Here is a 5,930-nt window from a genome sequence, read left to right as displayed (position 1 = left end):
AATTTTGCACGCCCAATTTTTCAGTTTTTGATTTGTTAAAAAAGTTTGAAATATCCAATAAATGTCGTTCCACTTCATGATTTTGTCCCACTTGTTGTTGATTCTTCACAAAAAAATACAGTTTTATATCTTTATGTTTGAAGCCTGAAATGTGGCAAAAGGTCGCAAAGTTCAAGGGGGCCGAATACTTTCGCAAGGCACTGTATGTCTAGTATGCTGCTGCATAAGTGATGTAATATGCCAGGGAGATACAGTATGTATACGGTAGCTAAGAAAGTAATACTAAGTGTATGTGGAATGTGTTACAAGCCAAAGAGTATTGCCTCAATACAGGCAAAAAGTCTTCCCAGTGTCAATCTTTGGCATTTGGCCACAGGTTGACAAGTGCTTCAAGCATTCTGTCAATGTAAAACATTATTATGAAGCAACATGCTGTGCTGAACTTTCCTGAACAAGCTGAATGGTTACATAGGCCCCCACTGTAGCGTCCCTATTCTGTGACCAGTCCTGAGGGACATTATTGTAACTCTCCCCCTTCTCCGTTTTTGCATTCTTACAGTAAATAGAAGAGGAGATGAGCAGAATTTGAATGGAGAAGTGAAAGTGTAGATGGTGGGTGGGTATTTTATTTCTATTTAACCTTTATTTTAACAGAAAGTCATACTGAGACCAAGGTTTCTTTTACAGACGTGATAGTGTAAAAGTGGCTAATGGTGGTCCGTTCCCTTTCACTGTGGCATGACTGGGGTGTCTGGGGAAGCTAGGGCCATATGTCGATGATGACTGTCTATGGCAGAACAGGGTTGAAGGCGGGGGTTAGTTGGCGGTGGTGGGGGGGCTTGTGCCTGCTGTTTATATTTGTTTATCCCCCTTTTACCAGCAACCCGCTAAGTCACTAAAACATGAAAGAGATTTTAGTGAATTTCAAACAGGGCCCAACAAACACTTCTCCGAAATCCTTAAAAGTGTGCAGTTTACACAAGCAACACTACAAAACTGTATATTTTTTCAATTTAACCTGTCTCTGTAGCTCTGACAGAGATACTTCAAAATATTTTCTTGGTGGAATTCAGTGGATACCATTTTAAAATGGATTGCGATCTAGAATTCTTGAGCAATTATTTTTCTATTAATCTAATTAATATTAAGTCGGTAGATAATGCACTCCTTCCATTACATGTGATTGTAGCTCTACATCGTATGATTCATTTGGCCAAACGTTACATACAGCTGTAGCCTACATAGTTCAAATTTCTCACGTGACAGAAACGCCACACACTCACCGTAGCCCGCTGGTGGGACAATGACTTAACTGAGCAGGAGATGGTTATGAGATGTGGACGAGGACGAGGACAGGTGAGGAGGAGTCAGCTTTGTGATATGGTGTTCCGTGTGGAGAGTGTAGAAACAGGTGTCTGTCTGTCTGTCTGTCTGTCTGTCTGTCTGTCTGTCTGTCTGTCTGTCTGTCTGTCTGTCTGTCTGTCTGTCTGTCTGTCTGTCTGTCTGTGTGTGAAAAACGGTAGCTTTGGCAAGTACTGTATAAGTACCACCAATCTGTGGCTGCAACCCTTCTAAATTGAGTAAAATTAAAGACCTTCATAGAAAATGACTCAAGTAAAAGTCACCCGGGAAAATATTACTTGAGTAAAAGTCTAAAAGTATTTGGTTTTAAATATACTTAAGTATCAAAAGTAAAAGTATAACTCATTTCAAATTCCTTATATTAAGCAAACCAGACGGTACCATTTTTTTTTACGGATAGCTAGGAGCACACTCCAACACTCAGACATAATTTACAAACAAAGCATTTGTGTTGAGTGAGTCCGCCAGATCAGAGGCAGTAGGGATGACCAGGCATGTTCTCTTGATGAGAGTGTGAATTGGACCATTTTCCTGTCAAAATGTAACGATTACTTTTGGGTGTCAGGGAAAATGTATGAAGTAAAAATACATAATTTTCTTTAGGAATGTACTTCAGTAAAAGTAAAAGTTGGCAAAAATATAAATAGTCATGTAACAGAATTCTCACATAAGTGTTCCTCTTGTCTTGATGACCAGCCTCTCTAAGCACTTCATGATAACCGAGGTGAGCTCGAAGGGGCAATAGACATTTGGGCATGTCACCTTGTTTTTCTTTGGCACTGGAACGATGGTGGTCTCCTTAAAGCAGGTGTGGACTACAGCCTGGGACAAGGACCGGTTGAAGATGTCCGAGAAGATGCCCACCAGCTGGTCAGCACACACTCTGAGGACGCGGCCAGGGATGCCATCTGGGCCGGTGGCTTTGTGAGTATTCACTCTTTTGAGAGTTTTCCTCACGTCAGCCTCAGAGAGCGAAAGCATCTGGTTGTCCGGAGCGGCAAGAGTCTTCCTGGATGGCTCGGTATTGTCTGCCTCGAAGCGAGCATAGAATGTATAAAGCTAGAGAATGGCGCCGAAGGAGATGGCTGCCGTTTAAGATCCCATAACCAATTGTACTATTGTGTATTTTTTTTCACGTTATTTTTAACTTATTTTGTACATAATGTTTCTGCCACAGTGTGTTATGACCGAAAAGAGCTTGTAGATATCAGGACAGCGTTTACTCACCCCATACTTGATGAATACTTTTCTTCAACGAGTCGGACGGGAAGGATTTACTTCAGACGCCTGACAAGGCCCTCATCCTGGTCATTCACAGGAGAAAGAGACAGCGGTATCGAGGACGAAGGTCCGGGTGCCTTGTAAGGATCCGTCGCCGAGGGGATAATCTACCTTTACTATCAGTCCTATTAGCCAACGTACAATCAATCGATAATAGAATAGACAAAGTACGATCACATATATCCTACAAACAGGACATTAAAAACTGTAACATCGAGTCGTGGCTGAACGACGACATGAATAACATATTTACCACACTATTTACCAAGAGAGTTTTCATCTGTATTTTTTGTAGCTGTCTATATACCACCACAAACCAATGCTGGCACTAAGACCACACTCAATGAGCTTTATATGGCCATAGGCAAACAAGAAAACGCTCATCCAGAGACGGCGATCCTAGTGGCCAGGGACTTAAATGCAGGGAAACTCAAATCTGTTTTTACCTCATTTCTACCAGCATATTAAATGTGCAACCAGAGGGAAAAAAAACTCTAGACCACTTTTACTCCACACACAGAGACATGTAGAAAGCTCTCCCTCACCCTCCATTTGGCAAATCTGACCATAATTCTATCCTCCTTATTCCTGCTTACAAGCTAAAATTACAGCAGGAAGTACCAGTGACTTGGTCAAAAAGAAAGTAGTCAGATGAAGCAGATGCTAAGCTCCAGGACTGTTTTGCTAGCACAGACTGGAATATGTTCTGGGATTCATCCGATGGCATTGAGGAGTACACCACATCAGTCACTGGCTTCATCAATAAGTGCATCGATGACGTTGTCCCCACAGTGACCGTACGTTCATACCCCAACCAGTAGCCATGGATTACAGGCAACATCCGGACTGAGCTAAACGGTAAAGCTGCCACTTTCAAGGAGTGGGACTCTAACCCGGAAGCTTATATGGAACCCCCCTATGCCCTCCGATGAACCATCAAACAGGCAAAGCGTCAATACAGGACTAATATTTAATCGTACTTCACCAGCTCCAACGCTTGTCGGATGTAGCAGGGCTTGCAGACTATTACAGACTACAAAGGGAAGCACAGCCGCGAGCTGCCCAGTGACACGATCCTACCAGACGAGCTAAATTACTTCTATGCTCGCTTCGAGGCAAGTAACACTGAAGCATGCATGAAAGCATCAGCAGTTCCGGACGACTGTGTGATCACGCTCTCTGTAGCCGCTGTGAGTAAGACCTTTAAACAGGTAAACATTCACAAGGCAGCAGGGCCAGATGGATTACCAGGACATGTACTCCGAGCATGCGCTGACCAACTGGCAAGTGTCATTTTCAACCTGTCCCTGACTGACTGAGTCTGACTGAGTCTGTAAACCAATGTTTCAAGCAGACCACCATAGTCCCTGTGCCCAAGAACACTAAGGTAACATGCCTAAATGACTACTGACCCATAGCACTCACATCTGTAGCCATGAAGTGCTTTGAAAGGCAGATCGTGGCTCACACCAACCAACACCATTATCCCAGAAATCCTAGACCCACTCCAATTTGCATACCGCCCCAACATAGTATGCAATCTCTACTGCACTCAACACTGCCCTTTCCCACCTGGACAAAAGCAACACCTATGTTAGAATGCTATTCATTGACTACAGCTCAGCGTTCAACACCATACTGCCCTCAAAGCTCATCGCTAAGCTAAGGACTCTGGGACTAAACACCTCCCTCTGAAATTGGATCCTGGACTTCCTGACGGGCCGCCCCCAGGTGGTAAGGGTAGGTACCAACTCATCCGCCACAATGATCCTCAACACGTGGGGGCCCCTCAGGGGTGCGTGCTCAGTCCCCTCCTGTACTCCCTGTTCACTCATGACTGCATGTCCAGGCACGACTCCAACACCATCATCAAGTTTGCCGATGACACAACAGTGGTAGGCCTGATCACCAACAATGATGAGAATTGGGAAGAGGTCAGTGACCTGGCCATGTGGTGCCAGGACAACAACCTCTCCCTCAACGTGATCAATAGAAAAGAGATGATTGTGGACTACAGGAAAAGGAGGACCAAGCAAGCCACCGTTCTCATCGACGGGGCTGCAGTGCAGCAGGTTGAGAGCTTCAAGTTCCTTGGTGTCCACATCACCAACAAACTATCATGGTCCAAACACACTAAGACAGTTGTGAAGAGGGCACGACAAAGCCTATTCCCCCTCAGGAGACTGAAAAGATTTGGCATGGATCCTCAGATCCTCTAAAGGTTCTACAGCTGCACCATCGAGAGCATGGTTGCATTACTGCCTTGTATGGCCTTGTATGGCAACTGCTCAGCCTCCGACCGCAAGGCAGTACATCACTGGGTTCAAGCTTCCTGCCATCCAAGACCGCTATGCCAGGTGGTGTCAGAGGAAGGCCCTAAAAATTGTCAAAGACTCCAGCCACCCTAGTCATGGACAGTTCTCTCTGCTACAACATGGCAAGCGGTACCGGAGCACCAAGTCTAGATCCAACAGGCTTCTTAACAGCTTCTACCCCCAAGCTATAAGACTCCTGAACAACTAATCGAAGGGCTACACAGACCCCTCTTTTATGCTGCTGTTACTCTCTGTTTATTATCTATGCATAGTCACTAACTCTACCTACATGTACATATTACCTCAACTAACCGGAGCCCCCGCACGTTGACTCTGTACCGGTACCCCCTGTATATCGCCTCACTATTGTTATTTTACTGCTGCTGTTTAATTATTTGTTACTTTTATTTTCTACTTTTTTCTTAAAACTTCTTAAAAGCATTGTTGGTTAAGGCCTTGAAAGTAAGCATTTCACTATAAGGTCTACACCTCTGTTGTATTTGGTGCATGTGACAAATAAAATTAGATTTGATTTCAAGCTCATCTGGGAGGGAGGCTTCAATGGGTACCGAATAACTGGATTTTCCTTTGTAGTCTGTGATAGTCTTTGCCACACAGGTTTGAGTCTGTATTGGCCGAAGTGGGGGCGGGGGATGGCTTTGTACACGTCGCGGATGTTTGTGTATACATGGTCAAGCACAGGGGATACAGATGTAACAGATGCATTTAGGAAGAGTCACTGGTGGTAACACTGTTTGAATAGTGCTGGGTTGATCACCGTTTCCTTGACCTGTTTTTTTTCTGGTCAGGTTTGAAATGATCTGCCCGCATACCATATGAAGAATCGGATCAAATTGCGATTCAAATTCTGATTAAAAAATCTGTTATTATTTCAAATTTTTACTTACTCTCTTTCAAAACTTTTCTAATTTCACAGAAGTAATATAATACAGAATTGCACACACCCCAAAT

Source organism: Oncorhynchus tshawytscha, linkage group LG07 (assembly GCF_018296145.1).
Source record: "Oncorhynchus tshawytscha isolate Ot180627B linkage group LG07, Otsh_v2.0, whole genome shotgun sequence".
NCBI lineage: Eukaryota > Metazoa > Chordata > Actinopteri > Salmoniformes > Salmonidae > Oncorhynchus > Oncorhynchus tshawytscha.
Note: the sequence above shows the minus strand (reverse complement) of the source record.